We start from the raw sequence: 12,014 nt of genomic DNA, 5'->3' as shown, positions 1-12,014 counted from the left end.
TCTTTAAGGCAAAGATAAAATTGTGTGATAATTTGTCAAACGTGGCCTGGTGCTGCCTCACTCTCAGGGATGGGCTTTTCCTACTCAATACGTTGCAATTCCTCCACAGTGTATTCTGGCTCATTTACAGTTTTTCTCAATTGCTTAAGCACGATTTTGAAAACATGGCCCGGTTTTTCAAAACACTACACAGAATTAGCACACACACACACCCAATTAGCAAAACACCTCAGATCCTTTGCAAAATGAAACACTCTTGTAAAAACGATACACTAATTTATCAAAACCATATTTTGTTACCATATGAAACACACACGTTTCATATGACTTAATTGGTTTGAACCAGTTACACACTGCTGTTGCTAACCTAAAACACTTTTACCAATCCTACTTTTCAGTGATTAGAGAACTGTAAGTGAAGTACACAGAGAAAGTGCAAATATACAATAAATTCACCAAACACTACTCAACACCAATGCTGCAGACTGATGAAATTATAATGTATTTCTCTCATACACCCAAATCAGTCAACATGTCAACATGTCCCAGTTTTCATGCTACTACATTAGTGTGCATAACACTGTAAGCTCAGCAAATATCAGATAAACAGAAAATTCTGTTTATCGAGTACAGGTTACAATGCCAGATTTCACTGTATGTCTGCTAAGATTTGGCTGAACTCTTAGTCCAGCCTCCCTAAGCGTCAATCTGTGGTTCACGACATGGTCAACTAGTGTTGCGCAAATTTCATTTGATAAATTTGGTCCTCTTCTTCTTTGAGCACATTCTCATCCTGCTTCAGGTCTTCCTCTTCCTCTACCTCCACCTCAGCTTCTACCTCTGGCATGGCCTCCGCCTCTTCCTCTTCCTCCTTTTCCTTCTCCTCCTCCTCCTCCCTGGATTCCCCTCTCACCCTCACTCTTCTTCTTCTTCTTCTAACTCCTTACATTCTGGTTGAAGTCAGGTGAAATCCCCTGCTGCATTTTTGTATTGCTTAAACCTGATTGGTGTATCTAAAATTAAGCAATCATGCGTTTACACATCAGCTTTGTTGAACCAATTGGCTCATGGTCATTTGACAGTTAGTGCTTTGGAATTGCAAGGAAGTGCCATCCTGATATACTTCTGTGTTTAATGTAAACAAGTGTGTTTAATGTTTTGCAAACACTGTGTGTATTGTTTTGCTAAAGTGTGAGGCTGACATTGTGCTGATAGTGTTGCAAATCTGGGCCGATGTTTTGCTCCTTGATTGTAAGGTTTTGATAATTGTGTAATACTTTTGATTTTAGTGTTTATGCAATTGAAAAAAACTGTAATAGACTTCGAATTTAGTATTCTTCCCTATCTATCGAATTATTGTCTTGTAGATAGTGTTCCAACCGTTTGAGAGAAAATCGTCATCTGGCAGACTTTTGTCAACAAAAGATTGAGCAACAGGGTGGGAAATTAAACATTGCTTATCTTCATATACAATCGATATTGTAACAATACAAAAAGGGTTGAAAGTTGGCTGAGTTCCTGTTTAATGATGACATGAGATATACAGATGAAAATTAACAGAAGCAGTTAATATAGGAATAATAAAAGAGCTTCATAGAGAAGCTTAAATCCTGGCCCGACTTTTGCTTTTGGACCACAAACCAATTGCACTACAATTCGGTTGGAATTAAACACATTAAAAGTCTCAAGTCATTTGTTTGATTCAAAGTTTGACTGGCAGCTTCCATATCAACCTCAACATACCATACCAACTGGGCAGGCATAAGCATGGCCAAATGAACCTCCTTCATTCTGTCTCAGCCCAGTGGCAAAAAATTGCTCCTATTTGACCTCCTACAGCTGAAAGGATTAGATCATTAATTGATTACTCGATTGACAAATTATAGGGCAAGAATTTTGACAAAATAAATTTGTTGGTAATTACAATAAGTGCTTAAGTACTTGAAAATCCAATCATGGCTAAAGTGTGCATTATCAAGACAGCCGATATATATACAAATAAAATAGTCAAGTTGTCGATTTAGTCTGGGGACAATCCAAACTGACCATATTCACCATAAATTAAACTTACTTCAATGTGCCAAGACTCCTGACAATGCAGATGCATCAGCATATGGCTCCACTCAGCAGAAATCTGTCTAACTGTAATAAGTCATGAGATAAGGGTAACTTACTGCAACTGAACTGTCTACTTTAACAATGACAAGGCCCAACACTTTTTATATTTCTCATTATTAACACTATATAAATAAGATGTTTCATTATTATAATGTCCTCCCTTCTGGCCCCATACAGATGGCAAACATGTTGTGAGCAAGTTATTTCACCAGAATCCTCCAAAACAACTTCAGTGGAACTTGACATAAATTCCCCCATCGCGAACGACTCTACCAAACAGCATTCTTCTTGAAGCTACTACATTCCCTCAGCTGTATGTTAATGCTGGGGGAGGAGAGAGCACTGTCTAACATTTCGCTCCTTAGAGGTTCAGCTAACCTGTGATCTGGAGACAGCAGGCCATGGTGTAGGACTCGTCATTTTCAACTAAATCATTCAGTGAGCTGTCAGCATCTGTATTCACGTTGTTTCAGTTCATTACTTATTGGATATTTCATTACTTTAATACTAGTGAATGAATACTTAACTATTCGTTGCCCTCCCGTATACACAGAATTATCGTGTTCAATGGATCAGAGTGGGATGCAAATGCACACCATGTACTTGTATCAGTATCATATTGTCAAAATCGTTCAATCAAATGATCGAACTGAGTGTGAATGAGAATGAGAATGTGGGTTTGAGTTAGAATGAGAAAAATGTGCCTCCAAGCTGAGTACAGACATGACAAGCATACCTAATAATATCCAGCTTGTTTGTTCAACTTGTTTGTTTAACTATTTTAACTTTTTACAATTTTGTTTTACATTACAGCCAAAACAATCTTGTTGTGTTCTGTTTACAAGTGCAGGGTTGAAATGAGTGGCTCCATCTTGCTTTATGAATGAACACAATACATCTTGAATGAGATGAGAATCAGATGAGTGAGTACACTGTCTGCCTTCTGGTCTGTATCCGTTTCATGCAACTTGTTAGCTCAGGCCTGATCATTAGCTGAATTAGGTCCTCAAACAATGAGAGGCCTCAAGTGGCACAATGGACTTACTGTTGTGTTCACTTGGCTCTGAGTGGGCATAACAGAGAGTGTGCTCTTGTGGTTTGTTTCAATCCCACAGTCAGCCTGACAGGGTTGTTTTTTCTCACCTACACGTGCAACATTTGGATTCCACCACCTTTCCCTTTGGAACATAATCAAAAGGGGGCTATGTGTTTGTCTCTGAGGGCTGAGTACTACGAATTAATGTGCTCTATTTCAAAGCTATGCCCAGAATGCTGTCACTCCATTTTCTGACAGACATCTTGTCAAATGTCATAACATTGGGGGTAAGAGGATGCAGAGAAGCTGCAGATTTTCTATATTCAGTATTAATTAATTAATAAATTATCAAATTAGTCTACAAATTTAGATGGTTATGATAACACACCCTCTGTCCTTAACCCTCTCCAAGAGTAAGGACAAATTACCAAAAAAACCTTCTCAACAGGGATAAAAACATGGAAACCTCAGGGAGCCACATGTGAGGGATCTTTCTCCCATCAGGGACAGAAGTGCAAAAGATGTTGTGTGTAGCCAAACAAATAAACAAAATTACAATATTAACACTGAGGCTGCTGACTGACAGAGACAAACACTGAGGATGCTGACTGACAGAGACAAAGACTGAGGCTGCTGAGTGACAGAGACAAACACTGAGCACTCTGCTCCCAGAATTCAGGCTTACTTGTCTTCCCTAAAGTCTCTAAAAGTAGAGTAGGAGCCAGAGCTTTCAGCCATCAAGCCCCTCTCATGTGGAATAATCTACCACTTTCAGTTTCGGGAGGCAGACACCATCTGTTCGTTTAAGAGTAGGCTCAAAACCATCCTTTTTGATAAAGCTTATTGTTAGAGCTAATTAGTGCGGCAGAACGTTACTCCTATGTTCTAAAATAGGAAGCGTTTAGTTTAAAAAGGCATAGAGGTATTGATGGCTGATCTACTGAGTGGGCCACATGGTTTTCATCGTACTACCATACAAACCAGTAGCCAGTCAGATTTAACTTGAGCCTCAGTGTACCCCCAAGTTCGGCCTATATCATTGTATCATTGATAACAAGGCAATGACGCTAAGACGCAAAGGGAATTTATGACACATGACACATGAGCTTCTCTTTCCAGCTTCTTCCTCCTCTTCTTCATCCCTATCACATTGAAGTAAGTCATATCTCATCAGTACATGTTACTGACTTGACCCCTTCCCCGAGTCCCTTTGCTTTATCGCCCGCAGATCCGGGTCCGCTGTGGCCGCACCATGGATTATGATTGTGGATCGCGCATCAGAGGTCGCAACGGTTGATCCAGTATGGCGGATTCTATATTGTGCGGGCTGATCGTAGTGGTAATGGCGGATCCTGTGTCGCGTTGGCATCATATAATCGTGGTGGCCCACGGCCGAGGTCGCGGCTGATGATGGATCCTAATAAGCAGCAGTGGACAATGACTGTGGACTAAAGTGGATCCGATCTGGATGGCGGATCATGATCCTGCTGGTTGCTGACCATAGACTATGATTGCAGCAGGACTGATTGTCATATAGTATTGAAGTTATCCTTCAAAATGTTTACCCTCATCAATGCTGCTAAAAACTTTAATCTTGATAATGTTTTCCTACACCTGACATCTATTGCACTTCTGTCCGTCCTGGGAGAGGGATCCCTCACATGTGGCTCTCTCTGAGGTTTCTACGTATTTTTACCCTGTTAAAAGGGTTTTTAGTAGTTTTTCCTTACTCTTGCTGAGGGTTAAGGACAGAGGACGTCACACCATGTTAAAGCCCTATGAGAGGAATTGTGATTTGTGAATATGGGCTATACAAATAAAATTTGATTGATTGATTAATGAGTGACAGAGACAAAGACTGAGGCTGCTGGGTGACAGAGACACTGAGGCCAGTGAGTGACAGTGACACTGAGGCTGCTGGCTGACAGAGACACTGAGGCCAGTGAGTGACAGAGACAAAAACTGAGGGTGCTGAGTGACAGAGACACTGAGGCTGCAGAGTGACAAAAACCGAGGCTGCAGAGTGACAAAAACCGAGGCTGCGGAGTGAGAGAGACACTGAGGCTGCTGAGTGAGAGAGACACTGAGGCCGCTGAGTGACAGAGACAAACACAGAGGCTGTTGAGAGAAGAGACAAACACTGAGGCTGCTGAGTGACAGAGACACTGAGGCTGCTGAGTGACAGAGACACTGAGGCTGCCGAGTGCCAGAGACACTGAGGCTGCCGAGTGACAGAGACACTGAGGCCAGTGAGTGGCAGAGACACTGAGGCAAGTGAGTGACAGAGACTAACACTGAGGCAAGTGAGTGACAGAGACTAACACTGAGGCCAGTGAGTGACAGACAGAGACACTGAGGCCAGTGAGTGACAGAGACACTGAGGCCGCTGAGTGACAGAGACACTGAGGCCAGTGAGTGACAGAGACACTGAGGCTGAAGAGTGACAGAGACACCGAGGCCAGTGAATGACAGAGACACTGAGGCCAGTGAGTGACAGAGAGAAAAACTGAGGGTGCTTAGTGACAGAGACACCGAGGCTGAAGAGTGAGAGAGACACTGAGGCCGTTGAGTGACAGAGATACTGAGGCTGCTGGGGGACAGAGACAGGGAGGCTGCTGGGGGACAGAGACAGGGAGGCTGCTGGGGGACAGAGACAGGGAGGCTGCTGGGGGACAGAGACAGGGAGGCTGCTGGGGGACAGAGACAGGGAGGCTGCTGGGGGACAGAGACTAACACTGAGGCCCGTGAGTGTCAGAGACTAACACTGAGGCCCGTGAGTGTCAGAGACTAAAGCCTGAAACATGCTTCTGCGACTGCGTCTGCGTCTTTTCACGCCGCTGTGGCGCAAGACTCGTTGTCATTCATGCTTCCCCAACTGTTGCGCGTCTTACAAAGCAATTCCGCGCCAGAACACTAGGCGGAGTAATGCTTTTTGTCGAAGACGACCTGAGAGACGCCTTCATCGACTGTTTATTTACATCGCCACGGCGTCTCCTCGTAGCCTTTTTCTGGCGGACAAATCCGCCAGTTAGTGACGGGTTATACAAGTGGACATACTTTCGGATCTCTTCTGCCAAACGCTCTTCTATTTGGTCCATATTCATTCTTCTAAATCTCCCGTTGTTTCTGCCTGTATTATGGGGCATGAAACCGGAAATGCAGCTCCAGAAGGGGTGTAGAGCAGACCAATCACAGCCTTGCGGGCTGAGTGAGCTTGCGGAGCTTTGCCGTACATTTTTGAAAAGTGGGGCGACGCCCGTCAGCACGTAAGAAGGGATACATAAGCACGTAAGGGACCCGGAAGGGCTCTTGCGCTTACGGGCCCGTGAAAACGCAGAAGCATGTTTCAGGCTTAACACTGAGGCCCGTGAGTGTCAGAGACCAACACTGAGGCCCGTGAGTAACAGAGACAAACACCGAGGCCAGTGAATGACAGAGACACTGAGGCCAGTGAGTGACAGAGAGAAAAACTGAGGGTGCTTAGTGACAGAGACACCGAGGCTGAAGAGTGAGAGAGACACTGAGGCCGTTGAGTGACAGAGACAAACACTGAGGCTGCTGAGTGACAGAGATACTGAGGCTGCTGAGTGACAGAGATACTGAGGCTGCTGAGTGACAGAGACAGAGACAGGGAGGCTGCTGGGGGACAGAGACAGGGAGGCTGCTGGGGGACAGAGACAGGGAGGCTGCTGGGGGACAGAGACAGGGAGGCTGCTGGGGGACAGAGACAGGGAGGCTGCTGGGGGACAGAGACAGGGAGGCTGCTGGGGGACAGAGACAGGGAGGCTGCTGGGGAACAGAGACAGACACAGAGGCCGCCGGGTGACAGAGACAGACACTGAGGCCAGTGAGTGTCAGAGACTAACACTGAGGCCCGTGAGTGACAGAGACTAACACTGAGGCCCGTGAGTGTCAGAGACTAACACTGAGGCCCGTGAGTGTCAGAGACTAAAGCCTGAAACATGCTTCTGCGACTGCGTCTGCGTCTTTTCACGCCGCTGTGGTGCAAGACTCGTTGTCATTCATGCTTCCCCAACCGTTGCGCGTCTTACAAAGCAATTCCACGCCAGAACACTAGGCGGAGTAATGCTTTTTGTCGAAGACGACCTGAGAGACGCCTTCTTTCTTCTTCATCGACTGTTTATTTACATCGCCACGGCGTCTCCTCGTAGGCTTTTTCTGGCAGACAAATCCGCCAGTTAGTGACGGGTTATACAAGTGGACATACTTTCGGATCTCTTCTGCCAAACGCTCTTCTATTTGGTCCATATTCATTCTTCTAAATCTCCCGTTGTTTCTGCCTGTATTATGGGGCATGAAACCGGAAATGCAGCTCCAGAAGGGATGTAGAGCAGACCAATCACAGCCTTGCGGGCTGAGTGAGCTTGCGGAGCTTTGCCGTAAATTTTTGAAAAGTGGGGCGACGCCCGTCAGCACGTAAGAAGGGATACATAAGCACGTAAGGGACCCGGAAGGGCTCTTGCGCTTACGGGCCCGTGAAAACGCAGAAGCATGTTTCAGGCTTAACACTGAGGCCCGTGAGTGTCAGAGACTAACACTGAGGCCCGTGAGTGACAGAGACAAACACAGAGGCCAGTGAATGACAGAGACACTGAGGCCAGTGAGTGACAGAGAGAAAAACTGAGGGTGCTTAGTGACAGAGACACCGAGGCTGAAGAGTGAGAGAGACACTGAGGCCGTTGAGTGACAGAGACAAACACTGAGGCTGCTGAGTGACAGAGATACTGAGGCTGCTGAGTGACAGAGATACTGAGGCTGCTGAGTGACAGAGACAGGGAGGCTGCTGGGGGACAGAGACAGGGAGGCTGCTGGGGGACAGAGACAGGGAGGCTGCTGGGGGACAGAGACAGGGAGGCTGCTGGGGGACAGAGACAGGGAGGCTGCTGGGGGACAGAGACAGACACAGAGGCCGCCGGGTGACAGAGACAGACACTGAGGCCAGTGAGTGTCAGAGACTAACACTGAGGCTAGTGAGTGTCAGAGTCTAACACTGAGGCTGCTGAGTGACAGAGACACGGAGGCTGCTGAGTGACAGAGACACGGAGGCTGCTGAGTGACAGAGACAGGGAGGCTGCTGGGGGACAGAGACAGGGAGGCTGCTGGGGGACAGAGACAGGGAGGCTGCTGGGGGACAGAGACAGGGAGGCTGCTGGGGGACAGAGACAGGGAGGCTGCTGGGGGACAGAGACAGACACAGAGGCCGCCGGGTGACAGAGACAGACACTGAGGCCAGTGAGTGTCAGAGACTAACACTGAGGCTAGTGAGTGTCAGAGTCTAACACTGAGGCTGCTGAGTGACAGAGACACGGAGGCTGCTGAGTGACAGAGACACGGAGGCTGCTGAGTGACAGAGACACTGAGGCCAGTGAGTGACAGAGACACTGAGGCCAGTGAGTGACAGAGACAAAAACTGAGGGTGCTGAGTGACAAAGACACTGAAGCTGCTGAGTGACAGAGACACCGAGGCCAGTGAATTACAGAGACACTGAGGCCAGTGAGTGGCAGAGAGAGAAACTGAGGGTGCTTAGTGACAGAGACACTGAGGCTGCAGAGTGACAGAAACACTGACAAACCACTTGACTCAGGCCAGAAGTCCCTTGCTGCATGAACAGATTTGAAACACTGCGAGAGGACAGGACATGTTGGGGTGACAGGACTGAAGCAGACAGAGCCACTTCTACTAGGACTGAGGAGATGTCCAGTGCTAATGTAATAGCAACCTAACTCCAGCAGTAACTTTGACTAACCCAGGGTAGACGTGAACAATATGGAGAGACAGACAGTTAGATATAAGGATATGTAAAAGAACAACAAACTGTTTGAATTAACGCACATGATCGCCGCGGTGCTCTGGCTCCTCTTCTCACTCCAATCTTCTCTTAATCCTAATGAGAGAAAAGTCGACGCTCCTACGGGAAACGAACCCCTGCACAGTCCCGAGCACAGCTCTTGTCCGTCGGCGTGTGAGTGTCCAGCTCAAAATCACCCAGCGCTGTGTCACGGAGCAGCTTCCCTTCTCCATGCAGTCAGCGGTGCTGCGGGCACTTCAGCTGCGTCAAGCTGAGCAGCGTGCAAAACTTCCGGTCGGCACTTTCAGATGTAAATGTAAAACTGTTTCCCGCTACACTGTCGAAGGGCCTTACATCCGGGTAAGACTGGCTCCAGTACCAAACTGGAACTATCGCAGGTGGGTAAATTACTAGCAGGAATATATGACATCCATTTATTAAGCAAATTTGCATCGTCTACAACAGTGGGATTTAGAATTAATAGGATATTATTGTACCTTCTGTAAACTGCTAAACGAAAAGGTATTTCATCTTCATATATGAGTATATTTTGGATGGATGTTCAGAATAACATATGCAATTTAACTGTATAAAACTCAGAATAAAAACATTAAATAATAATAAAGTTATGAAAATTCCACATTCACAAGAAGAGATGGACTCCAATAGGCAGTAAGATGTTTTAATAATAAGAAGGGCAGCTTTCAGCAAGTGGTGTGTGGTGACGTGATCTAATTCCACTGATTTGTTGAGGAACTTAAGGCAGGTCCTTTGTTCTTGTTCCTGCCTTTGTGTAAAATGTAGTCTAACAACCTCCCATTACCTCAGAAGTAGTTTAGCTCAGGCTTTATTATGTATATTTATAAATGTCTGTATTTCACTTTTCCACAACAATCATCTTTTGACTCCCATTATTGAGAGTTAAATGGAAACGGTGTTAATTGGGCCAATCTTTCTAGAGAACTTTTTGAAACGGAAACGTTACAAAAGATTGTTCCATCTAAGTTGTGCAAGGCCGCCATCTGCTGGACACTTCAACTTATATAGTGTAGTAAGTCACCTCTATTAGGATCAGTTAATCAGTGTAGTTGAAACACAGTGCAGTGCGGACAGTGAGGGACTGTCAGTTTTCAGTTTGATACATAGACGAAATAGATTAACCTGTTAGCTGTCCCTGATGGGAAAAATAGGATTTGGTCCTATCCTATGCAGACAGCAGATTATAAACTTCAGCTTCAATGTTCAGTAAACCCAAAGTCTCAATATCCAAGGCAAGCCATTCACATTTACAAAAATATTAACCCAAACATTTGTTTTTGTGCTTAACAGTGAGATGATTAAATATATTTGGGCTTAACACTGCACAGTAGTATATGAAAAAGGAATTTGATTGTGGATCATGTCAATCAATCAATCAATCAAATGTTATTTGTATAGCTCATATTCACATATCACAATTTGTCTCATGGGGCCTTAACATGGTGTGACATCCTCTGCCCTTAACCCTCAACAAGAATAAGGAATAACTACTAAAAACCAGTTCAACAGGGTTAAAAGAACGTAGAAACCTCATTGAGAGCCACATGTGAGGGATCCCTCTCCCAGGACGGACAGAAGTGCAATAGATGTCAAGTGTAAAGGAGAACATCAGAGAGATAAAGCTTTTAGCAGCATTGATGAGGGTAAACATTTCGAAGTATAACTGAAGGTCAATGAATTGATGGATTATTGTCAGTAATGGACAAGTATCTGAGGAGAAATACTTTGTATCAAGCAGTCCTGCTGCAATCATAGTCAATGGTCCGCAGCCAGCAAGATCCTGATCCATCCAAAAAAAAATGGTACCTCTTCCTATGTGGAATATTAATATTATACTGTACAAAATAACACTCATACATACAAAAATAATGCATTTGAGTACAATGAAAATCAAAATAACTGCAGAGTTGACATATTGCACATATGCTGCATGCAACACAAATTAGAAATAACTAATTTACTTATATTGTAATAATGCCATTTCATAATGTCATCATGAAAACTTACTGATTCATGTTAATAAACTATAGATTGTGTCATGGACATTGGTTGCAACAGTTAATGTATTACTACTTTGTATATATTCTGACTTAATTGTGAAATCATTGTACTGTTTTGTAATGTATTTTCAGGTACATTTTCTTACTTAATGAAGTCACTTATCATTTGACATCATATGATGTATATATGTTTAATGTATAAGCATTTTCAGAGATATTTGGATACCCTACCAATCACGCACGCGCACACACACACACACACACACACACACACACACAGATAAACAAGTTCTAAGCATGCATAAAGGGGGTTATTTAAATGACATGAGGGATCACCAGGACCGTTCATCCTGAAGGGAGCAGGATATAATGAACAAAACTTTATAACAATAGTTGTTGGGGTCTGACCCGTTGACAGATGAGTAACATTCCAATCCATAGTCATGCTGCTAGTGTATAATTTATGTTTAACAGACAGCACTGCAGACAATAAATATGAATACTCATCAGTCTTAATAAACTGGAGAGACCTTGGTTAAACTGATCAGCGAGATCTGTGTGTGAGGGCCAGGCACCATGTTTGTTGGTTCTTAAACACGAAAAGAGACGATAGATATCTTTAATGTAAATGATCTCGACAATATAGGGGAGAGCGGGGTAATGTGAGACATTGGGACCACTTTTTCAAAACCAATCATATTTTCACTGCCCTTTGTCCTGAAGACATTCTGATCATTTCCATTGCTAGGAAACATCCTGAATTAATGGGAAATGTGTTAATTTTACTGATATATCATCTTAACTCGCCTAGAGGGGAGCAATTCTAAAAAAAAATCTCACATTACCCCGCTCTCCCCTACTGAAATAAAGAACAGGTCACATAAATCTCATTTCTACTTCCTTCAACCTCAACATGTTTTTCTTTTATCTTATGCTGCCTTCTAAAGTGTTCAACTATTCAATGAGTCTTTGTGCTTTTCTGTTGATTTGATCCGAAACTAAAAAGAATAC

At 44.3% G+C, this 12,014-nt stretch overlaps 1 protein-coding gene across 1 annotated transcript in view; it reads right to left on the bottom strand.

The window, feature by feature from the left end:
- The window catches only part of ripor1 (RHO family interacting cell polarization regulator 1), a 95,697-nt gene extending 86,505 nt beyond the window's left edge, over positions 1-9,192 (bottom strand). The window contains exon 1 of the mRNA XM_053427636.1: positions 9,009-9,192. The gene's annotated coding sequence lies outside the window, so the exon portion shown is untranslated. The remainder of the gene's footprint in view (positions 1-9,008) is intronic.
- Positions 9,193-12,014: the final 2,822 nt, after the last annotated feature.

The sequence above is a fragment of the Pleuronectes platessa genome, chromosome 7 (genome assembly GCF_947347685.1).
Source record: "Pleuronectes platessa chromosome 7, fPlePla1.1, whole genome shotgun sequence".
NCBI classification, from domain to species: domain Eukaryota; kingdom Metazoa; phylum Chordata; class Actinopteri; order Pleuronectiformes; family Pleuronectidae; genus Pleuronectes; species Pleuronectes platessa.
The sequence above is the reverse complement of the archived record's forward strand: the minus strand, read 5'-3'. Positions and strand labels throughout refer to the sequence as shown.